The sequence below is a fragment of the Amphiura filiformis genome, chromosome 7 (assembly GCF_039555335.1).
Source record: "Amphiura filiformis chromosome 7, Afil_fr2py, whole genome shotgun sequence".
NCBI classification, from domain to species: Eukaryota; Metazoa; Echinodermata; class Ophiuroidea; order Amphilepidida; family Amphiuridae; genus Amphiura; species Amphiura filiformis.
In genome coordinates, this window is record NC_092634.1 from 53,499,330 (window position 1) to 53,523,007 (window position 23,678).

General features: G+C 35.7%; 2 protein-coding genes across 4 annotated transcripts in view; both read left to right on the forward strand.

The window, feature by feature from the left end:
• Positions 1-2,392, forward strand: part of LOC140157337 (phospholipid scramblase family member 5-like) — a 72,565-nt gene extending 70,173 nt beyond the window's left edge. Inside the window, exon 11 of the transcript XR_011859668.1 lies at positions 2,345-2,392. The gene's annotated coding sequence lies outside the window, so the exon portion shown is untranslated. The remainder of the gene's footprint in view (positions 1-2,344) is intronic.
• A 1,507-nt stretch (positions 2,393-3,899) lies between these two features.
• LOC140157335 (phospholipid scramblase family member 5-like) overlaps positions 3,900-23,678 on the forward strand; it is a 37,529-nt gene continuing 17,750 nt past the window's right edge. The window contains exons 1-2 of one of the 3 annotated variants that reach the window (XM_072180490.1): positions 3,900-4,105; positions 10,844-10,929. The gene's annotated coding sequence lies outside the window, so the exon portion shown is untranslated. Of the gene's footprint in view, positions 4,106-10,727; positions 10,930-23,678 lie in introns of those variants that run through there. The other 2 variants (XM_072180491.1, XM_072180489.1) reach the window with 2 other exon arrangements.

Below are 23,678 nucleotides of genomic sequence, written 5' to 3' on the forward strand. Positions count from 1 at the left end.
TCATTTATTAACAAATTGATGCCTGAAAAAATAAAAGGATTAATACGTGTTTTAAATAATTGAAAGATTGCAGTTTACTACAAATGCTATACTTCTAGTACGCGTACGCCAACTGGATCAATTAAAATTCAATGTGACTGATTTTCAACTGCATATTAATTTTTGTAATACGTGTGAGGTGGTAAATTTTTAATGTGGTGCCTTCTTGTATAGGTGTTAGTCTTCATTTATAGCGAAATGAAATGAAAAGGTGTGGGTGGGTGGGTGGGTGGGTGTGTTAGTGTATAGCCGTATGTATGGGTTGCATTGGATGTGCGTGCGTTATGACCAACGTCCTCTTATCTGATAGTTACTCCAGGGCCTTCTTAAAGCCTTAATGTACGATCTTTTAAATTTTTAGATTTTTCTTTTTTTCTTCTAAAATGATAATATGCAATCATTATGAAAGTTCCCAATACATTTGGACGCGAAAAACATTGGGAATTTGCAAAGAAACAACATCATAAACTTCACCTCTATCACTCGAAACATCTCGCACTATTTGGATTAGGACAGCGAGTGCGGCCTCAGAGTTAGTCTCCTACGCGTCCAGTTTGGTTACGCTCCCTCCACATGTGGAGGGAGCGTAACCAAGCTAGTTTTGTACGAGACTACGGTTTGCGATCGTGGCCGACATAAAGTCATAATCTAAAAAATTATGAATTTATGTCGGACCAACAGAAAATCGTCCCGTTTTACTACAAATAGGACGAATTTGACAGTTTGCTCATAGATTATAATTAATATTCTAAAGCAACTCAGTGTAATAGATATTAAATGCAATTATATAGTACATGTATCGTGTGTACCTTATCGGCCCATTAGTGGTCTTAAAGGGGGATCCAGTTGACCAGGCAAACTTTCAAGGACAACCCAATATCAAGTCAATGTTCACCTCTATCACCAAACTTTGTACAGCTCCCAACTTAATGTGTTTTCCAGATATTTATAGCGGCCTTTAAGTATACTGTTCGTATTTAATATTTTTAACTTTTTTATGTATTTATAACTTTTCGGCCTATGGGTCTGATATATCTACTTTGAAAGTGATAATTTATTTCTTATAAAATATATGACTGGAGCTGGAAACAAAATGTATTTGAAAGGTCCGTGGTGAAATTTATATTTACTTACCAGAATGGGAACATCCATGGGCAGTTTGGAATATACATGCATGTACATGAAAAACCTCACGCCAACATGGCCAAGGTAGAAGAAGTGCTTTCAATAATAATTCACTTTTGTGCAGCTGAAAAGAGAACGGTTATGTTATATTTCATTTTAGGGACTGATTTTTAAACCAAAGAATTGATAAAAAATTATAGCTGTATTGTCATAGTTCATTGTGTGGAATTTTGCACCGTAAATAAGTTTAATTTCTAGGACAATAATATGCACATGATAGAATTTCATTAATTTTTGTACCCAGAATGATTAGTTGGTCGGGAAATTGGCGCCTTAATTAATATCACGAATGAGACTTAAATGGAAATTTAAAAACAGGCTGGTACGTTAGCTTTACGAACTAGGCTACTTTGTGCAATTTTATATTGTTATGATCTATATTTTGTATCTATAACTTGTCTTTCAAAATTTACAGTATTTATTACTTGTTAAACGGTTTTGTGATTTGAAAACACTATATTATTATAGCTGTGAAGTTGTTACACCGCATACAGACGGATCCGTGATTACTGTAAACCGCCCCTATAAACCCAGTGAAGACTCTAATAGCCATATCATACTAGCACTCGTAGCAGTTCGCAGGGTGTGGTTACAAATCGCTTGTGACCTTCAGTCGCGGCTAGCAACGTAGCAACAAAGTTGCCTTCAAATCAACTCCTTGAGATTTGACGCTAAGGCATGCTAGCGACTTGTCGATCAAATATTGCCAATCGCTTTTCTGATAGGTCTAAGCGACGTAAGTACGTCTCAAAGAAACGTTACACGGCCCTTGCGATTGCTTCTATGATACGGTTAATACACGCTTCGCTGAACGCGAGTAGCGTCTAAGGCAAAAAAACCGGTTTGCACTGTATAAAATAGGTAGCGTTTCCCTCTGTAGTCAGACTAATGCCGAGGGATGCGGATGGTATATCCTGTTGTCGAACAATCAATAACAGGAATAGTGTCGATGATATCTTCACATGAATAGCGTCGACTTGATATGAATGCCCAATTGTCGAACAAGCAATTAAAAATGAATTTATTGTGTCCAGAGAATTCTGTGAGAGTGTCGATAATAGCATGAATAGTGCCGATTCACGCCGTATAAGGATTGCAGTAGATTTAAAAACTGGCATAGGTTGTTCTACAACCCAGTGAAGTTGAGTAGTCTATAGGAGTATAAACAATTATACCTTGTAACAATTATCCCTTTTTAATAAACGTTTCATGATTGTATTAGAAAGAAATATGTTGTCATTTGTTGATTACATTTCATTCTAAATTAAGGGGACAGGTCCTAGATGCCAGTGGGTAGGGGTAAAAAAATATTATTGCCTTTTTGACCACAACACATGTATATGTAAGCTTGTGTATGATGTGCCAAAAAGAATATACCTTAAAGTCGCGGCTTAAAGTATCATTTTTTTAATGTTAAGCAGGACTGTCAACTCAATGGCCGTGAGTCTCACGCATTTAGTTCACACGGTCTCACGCCAAGGTAGTATACTCTCACGCCTATAGGTAGTAAATCTCACGCAAAGAGCTGTCAAATTAGTAAAATCTCACGCATTTTAAAAGTTATCTTTTTCTCTGTGATGAAAATGATTTAAACCCAAGGATTTAAATAGTGTCAAAATGATGCACAAAATGGCTTCAATTGGACCTTCATTTTGCACAATTTTCCAACTTCTCAGTAGTGAATAAAACAAGTGCGCATTTTTGTTTCTACTTTCAACATTTGCCAATTGATGTTTAACATAATAATTATATATATAGGCCTGCAATAATAGGGAAAACTTGTCCACGAAAGGCCTCGTAAATTTTCGGCTTTTTCAAACTAACACTTTACACACTAATAGTGCCAAAATTGTCTACCAAATCGCTTCAATTAGGTCTTCATTTTGGAAAATGTTCCACCCCCTGCGTAGTAAACAAACAAGTGCCCATTTTTATTCTACTTTCCACATTAACGCAATGTATAGGTCCACAATAATAGGGAAAACTTGTCCACCATAGGCTTCATGGACCAACATTTAACAAATTTATCGCTTTTACAAACTAAAATTTTACACACTAAGCATGCTAATAATGCCAAAATGGTCCACCAAATCGCTTCAATTAAGTCTTCATTTTGCACAAGTTTCTTACATCTGGGGGACACATCGCCCTCAGACACCCTCCCCCCTGCGTAGTAAATAAACAAGTGCCCATTTTTGTTTCTACTTTTGACATTTGCCAATTAACGCAATTTATAGGTCCACAATAATTGGGAAAACTTGTCCACGAAAGGTTTCATTGATAATTTATCTCTTTTACAAACTAAACTTTTTACACACTAATAGTGCCAAAATGGTCCACCAAATCGCTTCAGTTAGGTCTTCATTTTACACGTTTCTTACGTCTCCACATCCCCCACCCCCGCGTTGCGGCCATTTTTTTACTGCTCTAGATCCGCTACTAGTGTCTCACGCCAAGCAATTCAAAAAGTTTATTTTACTTTTTTTCTTCCCCCTGCATTTTATCCTCTCCCATCAGAGCTCATCAGGGCTCATAATTATAGCACAGGCCCTTATGAGCTGCACGGTGCGTTATCACACAGTGCGTTATTTGCCTAGTAATACTATAGTATTATTGTGATGGCGCTGCATTGCGATGTGGAGCTGTAGTGCATGTTGTTGAGGTTTTGTTAAAAATACACCATATGACGATATTTGCTTTAGTGGTAGAAATTTATTATTTGACTTTTTATTCGTCACAAAAATAGGGTGCGATACCTAGACTGGTTTACTATTCAATGATAAATTCGGGATAAATTCATCAATCGAGAACAGTGTGTCTGCAGGTAGGGGTTGGGTGGATGCAACGAGACGAGTCAGTTTCTTTCAGTGCAATTTTAAAGGTAAGTGTAGGCAGAGAAAATGGTGTAGACCATAATACTATTAGCCAGAGGTGTAGATGTGTCGGCCTAGCCCTAGACTAAGGCCGCATGTGTAGCATCTGGTAGCATCAACCCACGCGCGAGTTGCATTCGGGGTGCAACTCCTATAGGCCTATGTAGTTCGATTTAGTTTCCCTTCGCTTCGGGTCCCGGTCGCGATATTTTTGTATAGCCTATATCATTGTTGTATTAAATCTGTTGATTTTCAACAACAACAAAATCGTTATTAGTAAATTTTGCTTTATTCCATGTTATATTAAAACGGAACAAACCAAAATGTACCATTGACATCTATACTTTAAAGGCGAGTGGTTATTCACTCTCTAGGCGAGGGGTCGAATCCCTCTCCAGCATGTCCAGTATCCTTGCCGCTCGGTATTGTTGCGGAAGCTATAAGGGGGAGAGGTAGAGCATATTTTGTGCCTGTTTGCTATTTTTCGAAGGGCGCTATTAAAAATTTCTCATTGTTTTCTTATTTTGACCCAAATACCCCAAAAAACTGTGTGTTTTTCCGGCTACAAAGGAAGATACAGCAGAGGTTAATTATTGCTTCTTTTTTTTTTTTTTGGATTTTTGAGAGACATCGCCTCCCGGCATCGCCTATGATTAAATTCAATCTAGATGTCCACCATCCATCGTTTAAAATGTTTTGATTGGTACTCGCCATATGATCAAAACATTATTTGATCAACTTCAAATATATATTTTCGTTGTATTAAAGTATTTTGTTTGTGTTAGTTTTGTAAGCCTGGTGCAAAAAAACAACCAATTTGTAATAACTTTGGAAAGGTCTCAAGGGTCATAACAGCCGATTGAAAAATAAACAAACAAACAAACAAAACACCAACAACAGCTAAACACATTCATTCATACATTTAATAGCTATTTGTTTTCAACATGCAATGGTTTTAATTTTTCGTATGTGGAGATCTTAATCTGAATCTGAATCTGAATCTGAATTGCATTGTTCTCGAATCAGATTAAATCTAGAAACTGTTCAAACATACATGTACAATAAAGTTTTTAAAATTGTTTTTAACGTTTTAATCGAAACACACTTCATAAATTAAGCATGTATAGGCCTACCAGCAATTGGCTAGCCTACATAGTCATTGCATGACTGGATGCTATCACGTCTATAGGTTTAAAAGATCAATCATAGGCCAATGTGAAACACATGGTTGACGCCCAAGTTCTCTCTTTTCGTTCTCATGGAATATAGGCAGGTGTATCTCACCAAAACCATACTTGGCATGCATATTACTTTGGATGAAAGAAGTACAATAAGCCGAGGGGCCACCTCAATTTTTTCATTAAAGGGCATATAAAAAATTATATTGCTCGAACAACATCATATCATTGGCAAGCTAATCATTATGAGGACAATAAAAATGACTCCTTTTTTGAGAAAATAAGACGTTTAAAATTGATATTCCGCAAAAACCAACTGTAAGCGGTGAGTTCCTTCGAACAAGACAGCGTTGACTGCATAGAAAAAAGTTTGACGTCATGAAATGAAATATGCCCGCTTTGAGAGAATGGACTGTAAACATTCTCAATGGACAGAACCTATATCGTTGTTGTTCTCAGAACTCTGAATCAAGTATTACAAATTTAATGGCTTTTAAACATATGGATAAAATCAGCCCTTCTTTATTATATATTAGTAAATTGTGATATTACAATAATTCATGTATATCAAAATCATGAGAAACATTTGGACTAAAAAATACGTTTTGTTGACCATTGACGGTCGCACATTTATACATGAATGAACATGAAAAGAGCTCAAGGCTCATGTGTTATCGTGAACATAGGGGAACGGCGGGTAAGCCCACTCTTGATATTGGTATGGTTTATTCTATCTTACGTTGTTTTAATGTGTAGTAATAGGCTTAAATGAAAAGGTGTTCGGGATTACCCCACTCTCCCCTATAGTGTCCGCTTCATTTACTTACGTCATTCAGCACGTTGCCTTGAAAATTAATTTTGCTTCGAACGGGGGAAGGACCCGTACGAGCCCAAATTTTACTAACACAATTTCTCTTTTTTTTAAGGAGAAATACGCATAAAAAAATTGCAACGAGTGTCAACTTGTAATGTAATAATTATTCTCTTCGAATGGAGTTGTTTTTGCAATAGATTATGCCCTTTAAATCAGAGATGGCGACCAAAATCTCCAAAATCCAGCATCCTTAATTATCGGTGAATATACATGTATTCGCCCCGGGTATTCGCACAACAACCTGGAGCGGTTACCGCACTATAGCTGAATCATGGAGCTTTGACAGTATAAGGGTATTTCTCTGAAAAGGTGTACTATTTGAAGATAGGCAAATATGAATTTGAAAATGATTATAAAAATGTTTCCTTTACATATCTGTAAGGATGTAAGTCTCTAGTGCATGAAAACAATATTTGGCGCAATCTTTAGGGCGCCCTCTATATTATAGAGGGCGTAATCTGCAGGTTGTGCCAGGTGAGCATCATCTCCGTCACATTTAGGCCAAAAAAGAAATAAGGACAAAAAATGTGTTAAAACTCTTAATTATGAGTTTTATGGATAACTTGTAAGTTGCTTGATTCATGTTTGCTTTTTCATTTAAAAAAATATGATTTTGTACTTTCGTCATTTAGTTGGGACAATGAGAGGCAGGCTGTACGGAAAATGTCATGTCTGTTAGTATTTTTTTATACAAACTTAAGTATATTCATAATTTTGCTTGAAATAACTAAATAAATTTCTATTGACATAGTAAACACATACAATATCAATTACATTTCCAAATAGTAAATTCCACGTTGTCTGGGTCAAAGGTCAAATAAAGGTCAACAACAATTGTGATGGAGATGACAATGCTGTGATGGAGATGATAGTGATGTGACGGAGATGATATTTCTACACAAATTCCTATAGAGAATCATCTCCGTCACAGACATTTGATTTCAGTAATGTTTTCACACTACTTGAAAATTAAATTCATACAGATGAGAAGGTCTAGAATTGGTAAGCATTTTCTGATAAACTAAACTGGACTTCGCTGTATCTCAAGATCCGGTGATGTGATGGAGATGATGGTGATGTGACGGAGATGATATTTCTACACGAATTCCTATAGAGAATCATCTCCGCCACGGCAAATTGTGACGCCAACTGATGTAGCGGAGATGATGGTTCAGACATTGCTTACGATTAATAGCAGGGTTAATCTTACCCACGTGTTACATATCACCACAACAGCTTGGGGACATATTCAACCATCATTATTTTCCGGAAAATTTCAACAATAAGACTTATATCAAATTGATCAGAAACGTTTGGAGATGATGTTGAATAAAGGTACGCGCGTGTATACTTGAAGATACCCTCAAAATTGGCAGGAAAAGAGTGCCAATGTGCACCTATTCCGGGTTGATATTTTTCGTCGTCTGTAAAAGGCAGCGTACAGGGTCAAATTATTGACCTCTGATATTTGGTCTTCACCTCCAGTCGTTTTGATGCCAATGTGACGGCAATGATGCAAAACCAAGGGACAGCAATTTTTTGACACAAATTTTTGAATTATTCCATAATATTGATTTTAGAAGTGGTTTTAAGCATTTAAACCTTCTTAGACATGATATTTACCCCAGTCAGTGGTAATTTTCACTTCCCACACTTGCTCACAAAAGTACTACAAAATCACTAAAATTCGGTGCGTGACATCGGGACATGGGGTTTTCAGGGGGGTCGTCAGATATTGAAGAATTTTTTGACTCCAAGAAATTAATTTTTCCCCACTTGGATGTTCTTAACTATTTTTATACATACAAAAGTCCATGACTAAGCCAAAAAAAGAAGAAAAAAAATCCGCTTTTAAAACCTTTATGAGCGCCGAAAGTCGCGGGACTTAAAAGTTACTCTTTTCAGAGAATCACCCATAATTGTGATACCCGGGGGGCATACCTTCCTGGGATTTCGAGTATGAAAAGGGCCCAAAAAGGACTATTGAGCGGAGTCTTATGAGGAGTGTCACCCCTGGTGGGGAAATTATTTTTATTATATTCTTTTTTTTTTTTTCTCTCTCTTGGCACCTCTCAGTTGGCATTAGCATTTCAAGATATGAACCCACGATGATGATGAAGATTATTTTGTAATATTTTAAAGTGTGTTCAAACCTGGAATAATTTTTAAAAAAGAAAGTCCATGATATTTGCTGTAGTCACATCCCAACCATGAGAGGCCCTATATAGGTATGTGAAACACCTTCTGTACTTTTCGTGCCAAAACGGAAAATGACAAATTTTGACTGCAACATTATTGGCTGGGTTTTGTTTTTTCAAGTTTATAAACAAAATCAAGCAAATACGAAAGATCGATGAGAATACCTACGTAAATAAATGCAAAATGGTGAGTAGAAGGAAATGACAAAAAAACAGACCCATCCTCTGCAAAAGTATGGAATTCCAGGCACATTCCACCGGAACCCCTCGGACAATTGTTTGGGAAAAAAATCTGGAATTCCAGAAATTAAGAGTTTCATTGGACACCACTCGGGGTGTCATACCTTGTTGGTATATATCTTTCGAGATATTAAAAAGGATCCAAAATGAGGACTATTGACCCGGGTCTTAGGAGCATTTTTGGCAGATTGAAAGGGGGGGAGGGGCAACGATTTTTGGCCCAGATATTTTGGGCACCGTTTTTATAATTATTAGGCATAGCCTACGCCCTTAAAAGGTGTAGGAAAACATTAGGAACACGCAGCTGAACACGGTCAAATATGCCAAATTTCCTGCTAGCTGCGCTCGCATTAGGCCTATATGATAAGACATGTAAGCATGGTAAGGCTTTAAATTCGGGTTCCCCAAAATCTTAGTGTGTAAATGGGGTGGGGTGGGGCCAAGTTTTTTGTCACGTCAAAGGGGGGCAGGATTTTTGGTAGACCAGTTTCAGAATTCCCCACCCCGGGGTACACATAATTATTATTGCACAGCCCCTAAAGTATGATGAAATAACACAATGTATCCATGTGTCGTTATGGTCATATTTATACGTAGGCTACATTATGTAGGCCTACTAAAGCTTCAAAGGTGCTTACAAGTAGGCTATGTTCATTGATATTGAGTATTTGAATTACCTTGGGGTTTTTTGCGCATTATGTTAACCGATAAATGTGGTAAAATGAAATAGTTCCTTAACATTCTAAGTCTGTACTGTACACATGAGTTTTTAGGGATTTTAGTTGATTTGGGGGATTTTGACCGCCATCTTGGATTGAAGGGAAAAAAATGAGGTGGCCCCTGTGCTTATTTTACTTCTTTCATGGTTTTGGTAGGAAGTAGTTTTTCCTGGGATAGACCTACTTATAATCTAGAGGGTGTCAAGAGTGTATATATTGTGTTTCAGATTGGCTAGACGTGATAGCATTCAGTATTATTAAAGTGTCTGCCAAAGTATCATGATAAGTAGGCCAGAGATCATGCCATGGCATTTAATACATTATTTACATGCACCGCTTAATGCTATATATCAGTGGTAAATAAGGGACCGTATAAAAAGGCACAAGCGCATATCGTATGCATTATTTTGTATATTATTGTATTTGGGTAGATTATGTAGGTCTACTCGGTTTTTATTTGGCTCAATATTGTATAAAATAATACTATAGTGTTAACATGGTCAAGTCCAGGAGTCAAGTTCACCTTCTTTCACAGCCGCTTTTGACGATTTAAGGGTGGTCTGGCCTGGAATTATGGAAACCTTTAGGCCTAACTGCTAAATTGTTGGTCTGAAGAACATAAAAGTAAACATTTTTAGAACGGCAAAGACCTGATCATGCTCTGGATCATGCTGATGAATTCATTTGTGAGATCAAAAAATTAAATTTAAAAAAGATGCAAAAAATCTTTTTTGGAGAAAATTCCAACTAAAAACGGAGGTTTTTTTGGCCCAAATTTTTTCGGTCAACGTAGGCTTTTTTTTAAAATAATTTTAACCAACTTTGAGAAATTTGTACCAAAATTGGTCAAAAATACCATAGAAAAACCAGATTTCAAATCTTTTTGGTGGAGTTGGTCAAAATTTGTTTGGGCGTAAACGCGTGCGTTTTTTTGTAACGGATAGTGGATATTAATTCATTAAATTATCCTTAAACTATCTTATGAACTACTTGTTCAAAGTTGAGGCCTTTGGAAAAAATACACGGTAGGACCTACGGGGTTAACTTTTTAAAATAATTTTCCCTAAATGACAACAAAAGATGCGTTTCGTGTATCTTTAACCGAACGCCGAATGAATCAAAACTCACATGCCTAGTATGTTCAACTGTACTAGAGCTAGCTATATAGCTATGCTGGAGTTTGCAAGGTCTATATGTAATAAGTTTTTATTTTGGATATGTTAAGTTATTTTGCTTTTATTGCCCCCCCCCAAATTTTACAATAAACGGAATAGCGCTTTAAATAGCATAGACCTATTAAAGTATGAACAAAGCGCTTTACCCTCCCATCAGGGCTCATAATTATTGCACAGGCCCTTATGGGCTGCACGGTGCAGTGCGTTACATATATTGTTGTGACAATAATTGTATTGTTTGACGTAGTGCATGTTGCCGGGGAATATGTTATTAAGGTCAAGTTCGTTAAAAATACACTTAACATTTATTTGCTTCAGTGGTAGAAATTTATGATTTGATTTTTTAATCGTTACAAAAATAGGGTGCGATACCGTGGTGTGGTACCACGACTGGTTTACTATTCAGTGATATCGAGACGAGTCAGTTTCTGTCAGTGGAATTTTAAAGGTAAGTGTAGGCAGAGAAAATGGTGTCGAACATAATACTATTAGAGTCAGCAGGTGTAGTGTCGGCCTAGACTATTAAATAGGCCGCATGTGTAGCATCTGGTAGCATCACCCCACGAGTTGCATTCGGGTGCAACTCCATGATCAGGGGCGGACTGGTGGTTTTAGGCGGCCGTGGCAAATTTGTTAAGACCGGCCCTATTACTCAAATAGAGCGCAGCGACTAGCGCATGGGGTCCAGGGGCCCACGTAAGGGCCCCTGGTAGGGTCTAGGGGCAAAGCCCCTGGTGGGGGTCTAGGGGGCGAAGCCCCCGGACAACTAAGGGTTTTAGCTATTCTAGGGGGTCAGGAAGCCCGGATTTGACAACGATTTCTGAAGCCAAATTCCATTTGTACAGACTTGAAATATTCTTTATCCATTAATTGTCACTCACTTGCAATAATCAAGATCAAACCAACAGTTATTCAATTTATAAGTAGTGTGCATGCATGTTTTATGTTTTGACTCATTTGCACACATATAGAATTACATCTTTGCAGAACATGCAGAACTGTGTTATCATATCGTGAGTACATGTATATTCAATCATTAAAAGACAAATGCTAAAAATTGTTTAGGCCTACTGGGTAAAGGTTAATAGCAACTTTTTTAAACTATTGCGATTTGGTAGTTCACAGCATCTAGCGAATGGTAGTGAGCTTTGGCAAAAATTGCATTGATCATTTCATAGCGAGCGTGATAAAACTCCACAGTGGCGTAGATTTGTTTTTGACATTGGGGTTGGAAAAATATTCCTGAAATAGCACCTTTTGGCGACATAAGTTTATTGTACAAATGCGCGCGAAGCGCGCAGACATTTTTGGCATATTAAAGCTAAACTGGTGATGATGCAGTGGAATAAATTCGCGCAAAGCGCGAACAAATTGACACTTTTTAGGCTAAAATGGCCAAATATGAGATTGAGTTGGTCAGAAACTCACATAGGCCTAACAGGTGTCATCATGGGGGGCTTGTATGGACCATCCCCCTTTTAAAATATTGGGGGGATTTATGCCCCTATTTCTACAGGCCTTAGGCCCTATCATTATGCAAACAAACAGCGAGCACACTGTGTAGGCCCTTATATTACTCATCCCCCTAAATGACCCCCTCCTTTCTTCTCTATTCCTTTCTTTCTCCTATGTCTGCCTAATACCAAATGCCCATACCGGCCCTAGCCTCATTCCACAGCCGCAATGAAATACCAATATTCCATTGACAGCCAGCCCAATATTTTGCTGTTGGCTTAAAATTTAAAAATTTGACTGTATCGCATCTAGAGTATTGGCCTTTTGCTGTGTTTACTTTCTAGAGAATTGATTCAAAAGGCCATTTGTAGGTGATGCCGCGACGGTGTACTAGTGGCCGGCCTATAATAGCTTAGTGTTAGGGCCTATACCTTAAGCCCTGGGGCCTATGTCTTAGGCCTTACGCCTTCGCCTCTCGGACCTATGCCTCAGGCCATAGGGCCTATGTCTTAAGATACTCCTTCCCCATTCTCTCCTCTTTTCTTCTATTTTCCCTTTCTTTCTCCTCTTTTTCCTTTTCTCTCTTTCTCTTTTTTCTCCCCTTCTCCTTTCTTTTCCTTTTTCTTTCTTTTTCTCTTCTTTTTGAGCAACCGGCCATGAGCGGCCCAGAACCAAGCGGCCCATGTGGCGATCGCCACAACGCCACAGTGGCCAGTCCGCCCCTGTCCATGATACATGTAAGGCTTACCTGCTTACCCAATGTATGTTGTTTGTTTAGTTTTCCTTCGCCTACGGAGCTCTTCGGGTCCAGGCCGCGATATTTTTTGTATTATATACCGGGGCCCATGGACTTCGTCCGCCCTGCCCATCCCTTTGCTACGCCCCTGATACCCGGGCCCTGATAGCCTAAATCATTGCTATATTAAATCTGTTGATTTTCAGGAAAAAAAATCGTTAAATGTTGGTTTATTCAATATGTAAAAACGGAACAAACCAAAATGTACCCTTGCGATATTCGTCTCAGCCTTGCAGTCTATATTTTAAAGGCGAGTGGTTAATCACTCTCCAGTATAAATGATGCTGTATAGGCGAGCGTTGCCTCCTTGCCGCTCGGTACCTCTTTTCTTATCATAACGAACCGCTTGTCTTGGGTCATTAACATTCCAGTGTAGTAAATGGATTCCTTGCCCCTATAATCTGTTGTTACCACTGTGTTATTAGTTTTTGAGAAAAATGCAAAAGTAGACACAAATTTATCGAGGGGTGTAGTACCCCCTTAATGTCTTTTGTGTGTGTTAGTTTTTGTAAGTCTGACGCAAAAATGCAGCCAAATGGCCATAACAGCCGATTGAAAAAAAACAAAAAAAAAACAAGGAACAACAAAAAAACAACAACTAAACACATTTATACATTAGTCTATTCGCTTTTGTTTTCAACAAACAATGGTCTAGATTAAAAACTGTTCAAACATACAATAAAGTTTTAAAAAATGTTTTTTTAACCTGGTTTTAATCGACACACACTTCATAACACAGTCATTGCATATGACACTGACTGGATGCTATCACGTCTAGGTTTAAAAGATCATTCATAGGCCCAGCAAACACAAAACGTTTTCGACACCATTCGTAAAAGGTTAGAAAAGGTTGTCAGAAAACGTTGAAATGTCGGGTTATATAAAGGGTACATTAATGGTATAAAACGTTTTCATAACATTAAATAACATTTGTTGGTAATTTACTGCACAGCAAACAAAAATGTTTTACGGAAAACATTTAAATGTCGGGTTATATAAAGGGTATAAAAACGTTTTAATAACATTCCAAAAACAGTTTTGAAAACTTGGTACAAATCATTCTAAACAGAATGTTATTTTGGGGTTGAAAAAATATTTGCAAAAAATGTTTGCCCGAAATATTTACAATAATGTTTTTAAAATGTTTTCTCGACCTTTATATAACCCGATATTTAAATGTTATTAAGGGGTATAATCCATACAAGATCCCGTCCAACAATTTTTCTTAAACTTCGTACCAATTAACTTTCATCAATATACTTCGAATATCTAAAATAAAAAAGAGGGGTCACCGAGCTCGTTTTTGAGAAACAACCATTTTAAAAAGGCTGTTTTGGGGAAAAATTAGTACAGGCGTCTATGGAAAAATGAAAAATTTAGACATATTTTCGATTATAACCAAAAAACTACCCCAACAATTTTGCTGATTTTTTGATATAATATGCGCACTGATAGGATGTTTCATTAAAGCTAATAAAAAATGGGGGTCACCGAGTTACTTTTTTCACAATTTGAGCAGAAATGGCATATTTTTTGGTTCAAAATACCAGTGCGATATCATAGCGCGTCACTCGCAAAAACTTGTCGCAGCTCATACGCGCTAAATTGTCCGCGTATGCAGGTGATATCGCAAATACCTGCAACATGACAGTGGGGTGATTTTCTTCGGTTTTATTAACCCTCTTGATTCCAAAGTATCCATCACGGTAAGTTATATAGTTTCACTCAATATGAAGTTCTTCAAAAATCGAAAACCAAAAGTGGTTAAGCCAACAAACAAAATGAGATATTTTTCATGAATCTGTAATTTCAAATTGAATTGAATTTGAACTTTGTCAATACTGCCGTTTTTTCTCGTTGTTTTGCATATAGCAAAAATACTTGTAGGCCTACCTATCACAACTTTAATGACTTATCCTTCACTCCTAGCTATGCAATTTATAAACAATGTTAATTTTTTGCAGGCTATCACTGAATAGGCCTTTAATTATTAACTTAAATATTAGCGGATCCCGTTATTTATCATGTTTAGAATTATTATTACATCTTCTCTGATATTACTCAAATATCATCTCATTTTAGGCATGTACCCAGCAAACACAAAACATTTTCGACATCATTCGCAAAGGTTAGAAAAAGTTGCAAACGTTTAAATGTCGGGTTATTTAAAGGGTTATAAAGGATATAAAACGTTTTCAAAACACTCAAAAACGTTATACTGCAAACATTCTAACATAATGTTATTTCAGTGTTGACAAAATATTTGGCAAAAACTATTTGCAAAACATAATAACATTTACAATAACACTTTGAAAACACTTGTTAACTAATATTATTGTAGTGTGTTTTCATTCAAAACGTATTAAAACGTTTTCATAACCTTTATATAACACGACATTTAATTTACTTAAATCAAAACCAAAATGTTTAAAACGTTTTAACGTTTTTTTGTGTTTGCTGGGACAACTTGGTTCGATCTACTTATCATTCTCCTTTTATCATTACGTTATAAAGTCAGTTGCACGCGAAGTTAGTCAGATGTGAAAATAGACATTTTATTTAAAAAATAAAATTGACTTCATGTGATATATATTTCAAATTACAGAATTTTACCTTAAAATGCTATTGAAATAATTTCATTATATTAATAATCAGTAAAATAAGAAACTACTTTAAAATAAATAAGTCATATAATTAATAAGACAAATAAAAAAGGCCGTTTGATACCACCCCTTTTATATATTTTTTCGTAGGCCTACTGTGCCTGTTTAAATGGACAGTATCCCTAAGAAAGAAAATATAGACCTAGTTTTATTTATATAATATATAAACCTATAGCCTATATTATTTTTACGTATTATTGATTTCCTCTTGCCCAACCTTTACCAAAATTGAGATTAATTGTGTTACATTACATTACGAAGTAATACACTTTATAGGTAACCAAATGAGAGATGTGTAACGCTAATACCATTGAATTACATCATAATTTTCTTTTCCATGAAATAATACATTTTTTGGATTTCTGAAATGGGCTCGCCTTAGTCTACTTAGGCCTAGGTCTATACATTTTTCCCTCATTATTTAATTCTGTCTTCCTTCTCATCTTTCTTACCTTTCCTTCTTCTGTCTTTGTTTTGTTTTCGTTTCTATTCTTCTTTTTATTCTTTCTCACTTCTTTCTGTGATCTGTCGTTGTTATTTATTTGATTGATTACATTAATTTTTTCAGTTTCCTTTATTCTTAAATTTTCTTTTATTTCACTCTGTCTTTCTTTGTTTATCTTCCTTTTATTCCTTCTCTTTTCTTTCTTTCTTTCTTCCTTTTATAAGTTTTCTTTCTTTCTTTCTTTCTTTCTTTCTTTCTTTCTTTCTTTCTTTCTTTCTTTCTTTCTTTCTTTCTTTCTTTCTTCTTTCTTTCTTTCTTTCTTTCTTTCTTTCTTTCACTCCTGAACTTTTTTTTTCTTTATTTATTTCTTTCCTTCTTTTATTCTTTGTTTATCTTTCTTTCTTTTACAAAAATCATTGGTAAATGGCGATGAAAACACGGTACTCTCGCGTAGCTGAACTTCTTACCAGCGCTTGGCGCACACTCCACGCAGTTTTTAGTTTGACGCGCGCATGGCGGCAAGAACTGCGCGGACAAGATTTCACAGAAATTTCAGTTAGAAACGTTTTCTAAACAGAATGTTATTTTGGGGTTGAAAAAATATTTGCAAAAAATGTTTGCCCGAAATATTTACAATAATATTTTAACATAATGTTATTTAAGTGTTGACAAAATATTTGGCCAAAAATGTTTGCAAAAATAGTTTACAATGACATTTCGAAAACATTTTAAAAACATTGTTGTAGCGTGTTTTCATACAAAACGTTTTAAAACGATTTCATAACCTTTATATAACCCGACATTTTAATGTTATTAAAACGTTTTTACCTAAACCAAAACCCAAAATATAACTTATATAAAACGTTTTAAAAACGTTTCTGTGTTTGCTGGGGGCCTATACCAACGTGAAACACAATAGACCTGCTGACATGGTTCAGACACCCGAGAAAACCTTTTTCCTACCAAAACGATACTTGGCACATATGCTTTATACTTTGAATGAAAGAAGTAAAATAAGCCCAGGGGCCACCTCAATTGTTTTCTTTAAATCGAAGATGGTGGCAAAAATCTAAAAAACTATCCAACATCCTTAAAGATATCAGTGAACATACATATATTCGCAAAACAAGAAAAACTAGTGGCAAATGGTGGTCATAGACCACAAACCTAGCTGGGGCATGTTGGTGTTGTGGAGGTATCTGACCCCTACAAAATGTTCCAAAAATGCTCCCCTGGTCATGGGGTTTGTTTTCACCGAGTTTGAGTCCCGTACTCCTAACAGATGTCCAAAAAATTCAATTCTAAGATTTGACCCCAGATGACCTTTAACCTGAACTATGCATAATGTTCCCCTGGTCTTGAGGTTTGTTGTCACCATGTTTGAGCCCCGTACCTCTTACAGATATCCAGAAAATGAAATTCTATGATTTGACCCCAGATGACCTTTGACATGACCCTTGCACAGTGTTCCAAAATGTTCCCCAGGTCAGTAAGTTTGTTGTTGTGGAGTTTGAGCCCCGTACCCCTAACAGATGTCCAGAAAATGCATTTAGAAAATTTGACCTCTACATGACCTTTGACCTGACCCCTGCAAAATGTTCCCCTGGTCATGAGATTTGTTGTCTCTGACTTTATCGCCCATGCCCTTGCAGATATCCAGAAAATGAAATTATAAAGATTTGACCCCAGATAACCTTTGACCTGACCCCTGCAAAGTGTTCCAACATGTTCCCCTGATCATTAAGTTTGTTGTCACCAAGTTTGAGCCCCGTACCCCTTACAGATGTCCAGGAAATGCGTTTCTAAAATTTGACCTCTGCATGACCTTTGACCTGACCCCCCGCAAAATGTTCCCCTGGTCATGAGATTTATTGTATCGAGCTTGAGCCCCATACTCCTTACAGATGTCCAGATAATGCAATTGTACGATTTTACCCCCTTAATGACCTTTGACCCCAATTCTGTGTGCAAGGTATGGGCACTGGGTAAAGCTGATACACATGTGTAAGTGACGTCATTGTGCTATGTAATATGTGGCAGAAGAAGCATTTTGAAGATATTTGGTTATATACCGAAAATGCCCGTTTAATGACCTTTGATCCCAATTCTGTTTGCACCATATGGGCACTGGATATAGGCGATACATATGTGCAAGTTACGTAATTGTAGGGTGTAACATGTAGGAGGAGAAGCATTTTGAAATTTGTTGCCAGAAGAAGAAAGAAGAATCGGATAGCATTACAGTAGGCCTACCTAGCTTGGGGGGTTGAAAACCCCCCAGCTAGGTAATAAGAACAAAATAGGTAATTCACTAAATGGATTCACCGTTGAACCAATGAACCAACTCAATATGACTAGATGCTAAAAATATGATGTAATGACACAGTGGGTCCATGTCCCGGGTCCATGTGTCGTTATGCTCGTAGTATAAAACTTCAAAAAAGGTGCTTACAAGTAGCCTATGTTCATTGAATCATGATGATTAAAATTATACTTATTTATTACCAACAGTTTAAAAGTCTTTGCTGAGAAATTGAGATATAATATTTCATTTACCATTACAAAAAAGAACGCTTTTCACAAGCCTGATAGCAGAAAATCATGATGAAATCATGCAATAATAATTTTTGATACCAAAAATAACAAAATTACTGGGTTAAATTGCATAATTATAATGCCGCCAACAAGCCAAGCGTGATAGTGAGTTTCCAAAAAAATCTAATTTTGCGTCCCTAATATAACCATAGACATGATAAGTAGGCCAGATAGCCTACTATCCGGAGCCAGATCATGTCATGGCATTTATGTAGTGTGCATGCACCGCTTCATGTACATGTATGAACAGTTACATGTATGCAGTGGTATAAACATGGTTTTTTTAAGGGACCGTATAAATTATACAATCGCATGCATTTATTGTTTGTATATTATTGTATTTGTAGATTATGTACTCGGTTTTTTTGGCTCAATATTGTATAAAACAATACTATTAGTTTTATAGTGTCAACATGTTGAAGTCCAGGATTCATGTATTAGTTCACCTTCTTTCACAGCCCATGTCCGGTTTGCTTTTGACGCTTTAGGCCTAATTCGCTTTCAAACAGATGTACATTGATTTAGTCATTAAAGGGGGACTCCGGCAATCATAACATTATGCCTTATATGTTAGAAAAATAATTATCAAGCACGAATCACATTGTTTTATTTAAAACAAACTCATATTTTTTGACCATAAAAACCAATAAAAACAGTTGGCTCTCAACACGCGATATTCAAAATATCTGAAAGTAGCCATAATAATATCCAAAATATCTAAAATATCCAAATTATCCTAATTAGCCATAATAATATCCAAATTATCTAAAATATCCAAATATCTGAAATATCCAAATTATCCTTTTTAGCCATAATGATATCCAAAATATCTAAAATATCCAAATTATCCTAAATAGCCCTAATAATATCCAAATTATTTAAAATATCCAAATATCTGAAATATCCAAATTATCCTAATGAGGCCTAATATCCAAAATGTCTAAATTATCCAAATTATCCTAATTAGCCATAATAATATCCAAATTATCCTAATTAGCCATAATAATATCAAATTATCTCAAATATCCAAATATCTGAAATATCCAAATTATCCTAATTAGCCATATATAATAATATGAAGAATATCTCAAATATCCAAATTATCCTAAATAGCCCTAATAATAATATCCAAATTAGGCCTATCTGAAATATCCAAATTATCCTAATGAGGCATAGGGCCTAATAATATCCAAAATTTCTAAAATATCCAAATTATCCTAATTAACCAGAATAATATCCAAATTATCCTAATTAGCCATAATAATATCCAAATTATCCTAATTAGCCATAATAATATCCAAATTATCTAAAATATCCAAATATCTGAAATATCCAAATTATCCTAATTAGCCATAATAATATGAAGAATATCTCAAATATCCAAATTATCCTAAATAGCCCTAATAATAATATCCAAATTATCTGAAATATCCAAATATCTGAAATATCCAAATTATCCTAATTAGCCATAATAATATGAAAAATATCTAAAATATCCAAATTATCCTAAATAGCCCTAATAATATCCAAATTATCTAAAATATCCAAATATCTGAAATATCCAAATTATCCTAATTAGCCATAATAATATGAAAAATATCTAAAATATCCAAATTATCCTAAATAACCCTAATAATATCCAAATATCTGAAATATCCAAATTATCCTAATGCGGCATAATAATATCCAACATTTCTAAAATATCCAAATTATCCTAATTAGCTGGAATAATTTCCAAATTATCCTAATTAGCCATAATAATATCCAAAATATCCAAATTATCCTAATTAGCCATAATAATATCCATATCTAAAATATCCTAATTTTCCTAATTAGCCATAATAATATCCAAATTATCTAAATATCCAAATATCTGAAATATATAAATATCCATAATATCCTTGATAATATCCAAATTATCTAAAATATCCAAATATCTAAAATATCAGTATATGCAACTATTATCCAAATTATCCATAATATCCTTTAATAATATCCAAATATCTTAAATATCTAAATAGCTTAATAGCTGAAGCTAATTGGAAATTTTCAGGATAATTTAGATAGTTACAATCCCACACCTTAATGAATGAACGTCACATAATAAATGAGTATCAATTGGTTTTCCGCATCATGGATTCTAATTCATTAAATTATCAATAAACTGTCTATTGTATTCCCGGATTGTATATGATCTGTTTTATTCAGGGATATCATCCATCATGTTCATGGTATGTGAATATGCACATACAGTAGGCCTACTCGGCCTACATAATAGGGGAGAGCGGGGAGTGTTCGCCCTATTTTTTTCTGACCAGCCTAGCGATGTCAATTTTAAGGTTAGGGATGAACTGATTAGCCCATGTGAAAGCCCTATGTCTTAGCTATATACGACCACAATCTCAGAACTATAGGCCTTACAATAGCAACAGGATAGAGCAAACAAAAAAGTTTTGCAAAGTGGCGAACTTGCGCCATATTGGGGCAGGTTCGCCCATATGGTGGGGTAAGTTCACCCTAATCACAAAAAAGGTTTAAACATTGCGTAACAATAACATATTCAATGCAAACATTTAGCAAGAGTATACAGGGCATTCATTCTCTTTTGGGGAATCACTAAATTTGTTGCAGGGGTCGGGTCAAGGCAAAATGTAAGGGTCAAAAGTGAGCTTAAACATATCATGTTTACAACTTCGGGGGGATTATGGATTAGGACATAAACGGTGGTATGTGTAATACTGATACCACATAACTTTAAAAAATATGCTTTTCAGTAGTTTTACCTTGTTTAATGGTATAATTATCGATATTTTGCATAATACGCTGATGGGGCAGGTCCGCCCTCCAGTTTGGGGCAAGTCCGCCCGGGGAAGATTTAGGGCGAACACGCCCCATCCTCAAAAGGGCGAACGTGCCCCTTGTGCATATTTTTGTATTTTCTTCAGGGTATGCAAATAACAAATCGAATAAGGAGTTTATAACTACATTAAATCTTTAACCAATCACATATGTTCCAAATACAGATTTCCATTAAAACCATCTGTATTTATGTATCAATGATAAAACAACATTATTAATGCAAGAAAAAATTACGTTTTGGTGTAATTTTTTTGTTTTGGCTGCAGTTCGAAGAACACGTCCCTATATGTCGCGTAGCTAATATGGGAAGTTTATAATGACCTATGTCACCTAATTTTGCCATCACCAAACTCCCCGATAGCCGTAGTGCTGAGAAACAAGGGGTGGGCGAACCTGCCCCTAGGGCGAACACTCCCCGCTCTCCCCTACTTCGATCAGCATACGCCGCTACACTTTAATGATGTACATGCACGTCCGGTAATAAAGCCAGTGATGATTGTGCATTATGTTACGTACATGTACATTTAGGGGGCTTTTTTTTGGAATGGGGGATGGGGGCATTAATATACTGGTGTCAGAATTTCGAGGGGTCATACTGTTTTTACTCCAAATAATAGGGGGTTATTATAAAGGGATTGGCTGGAATGGCAGGTGTATCATGACATTGATGACACTGCCTCTATTCTTGTTCATGCTCACTTCCTGACTTGATAATGGAAATGAACTTTTAGGCTATATGGAATTTTAAACACTCTTCTTGATAAGCTCCAGCGAACACAAAACGCAGCTGCTCGTGTACTCTCAAAGACTCGTAAATTTGATCACATGACCCCTACTCTCATACAGCTTCACTGGTTACCCATTCGTCAAAAGGATTCAATTCAAAATTCTTCTGCTCAGATGGAAATCCCTACATGGACTTACACCTTCTTATATAAACCAACTTCTTACGCCGTATGCAGTAGACTTCGGTTGTATATATAAATGCGCTTTTATAAATGCGCACGTGACCAGATGGCCAGCGCCATATTTGCATTACATCACTGTCAATCACTGAAATGGCGACCATTGAAGAGTGGCTACAGTTGTGACCTTGTTTCGTGTCTAGCACTGGCAAGGAACATTGGCTGGAGGTTCGATGTTATAAATCATGGATATCAAAGGATCATGATTATTGCACAGCACCCCCATGTACAAACATAACTAATGTTTATTTATTTTTATTTATTTATTTATTTATTTATTTATTTATTTATTTATTTATTTATTTATTTATTTATTTATTTATTTATTTATTTAATTAATTAATTAATTAATTAATTAATTAATTAATTAATTAATTAATTAATTAATTAATTAATTAATTAATTATTTATTTATTTATTTATTTATTTATTTATTTATTTATTTATTTAATTAATTATTATTTATTTATTTTTGTTTTTATTTATTTATTTATTTATTTATTTATTTATTTATTTATTTATTTGTTTATTTATTTATGCGACGAAAAACGAAAACCCTGTTCTATTTTGAACAAATTGGGTAACAAATTTTTCCTGTACAAATGAATGCCGACCCAAAATTTCGGAAATTTCAGGACAATTTTTTTCTGTATTTTCTCAAATTGAAATTTATTTACAGATTTTTGTGATTTTTTGGTTTATTTAATTTTTTTTTAAATACCAATCGGCCGACCGACCCTACTTGAAAGGTCCGTTTGCCCGTAGAACAGGGTTTCTCTCTTTCTCGCCTTACTTATAATTTTATGAATATTATTTCCCCCACCCCTTCCCCAAACCCCCCTCCTCCCCCCTTTACACTCATAAATTAATTGTTTTTTGCTAACTTTCCCCTTCCGTGTAAAGTAAAACTTTATAAGCCGGTTGAATCAAACCTCAAACCATGCATCACATACGTGATTGTACGTCAAATTGTCATATAACGTATGAGCGTGATGTATAGTATACGAGTCTTCCTCAACATCTTCCAGCCGGGATGAACGTAAAGAAGTTTGACGAGCACGGAACTGTCAGGAATCGGCAGAGTGAAGCTTCAGGTGCTCGTAAGACTGTAAGAACTAGAGCGAACATTGCAGCTGTCCGGCAAGCTTTAAGGCGCAACCCCAACAGTAGTTGTCGTCGAAATGCTGTGCCAAACATCCCACGTTCTTCATTTAATCGTATCGTGCCATTTTCAAAGGTATGCGAGTCGTTTTCATCGATTTTACATTATTGCATGCCACGCCAAAACAAATAAAGGTAGCGTGCTGAAATTAACAGAATAAGTAGGAGACATGTCCAACATTATAATGCTGGTATCAAAAATAGATACACTGCCCGTCTTCTATTTTTAGTTATTTTTGCAAACACGGTACAAATCAT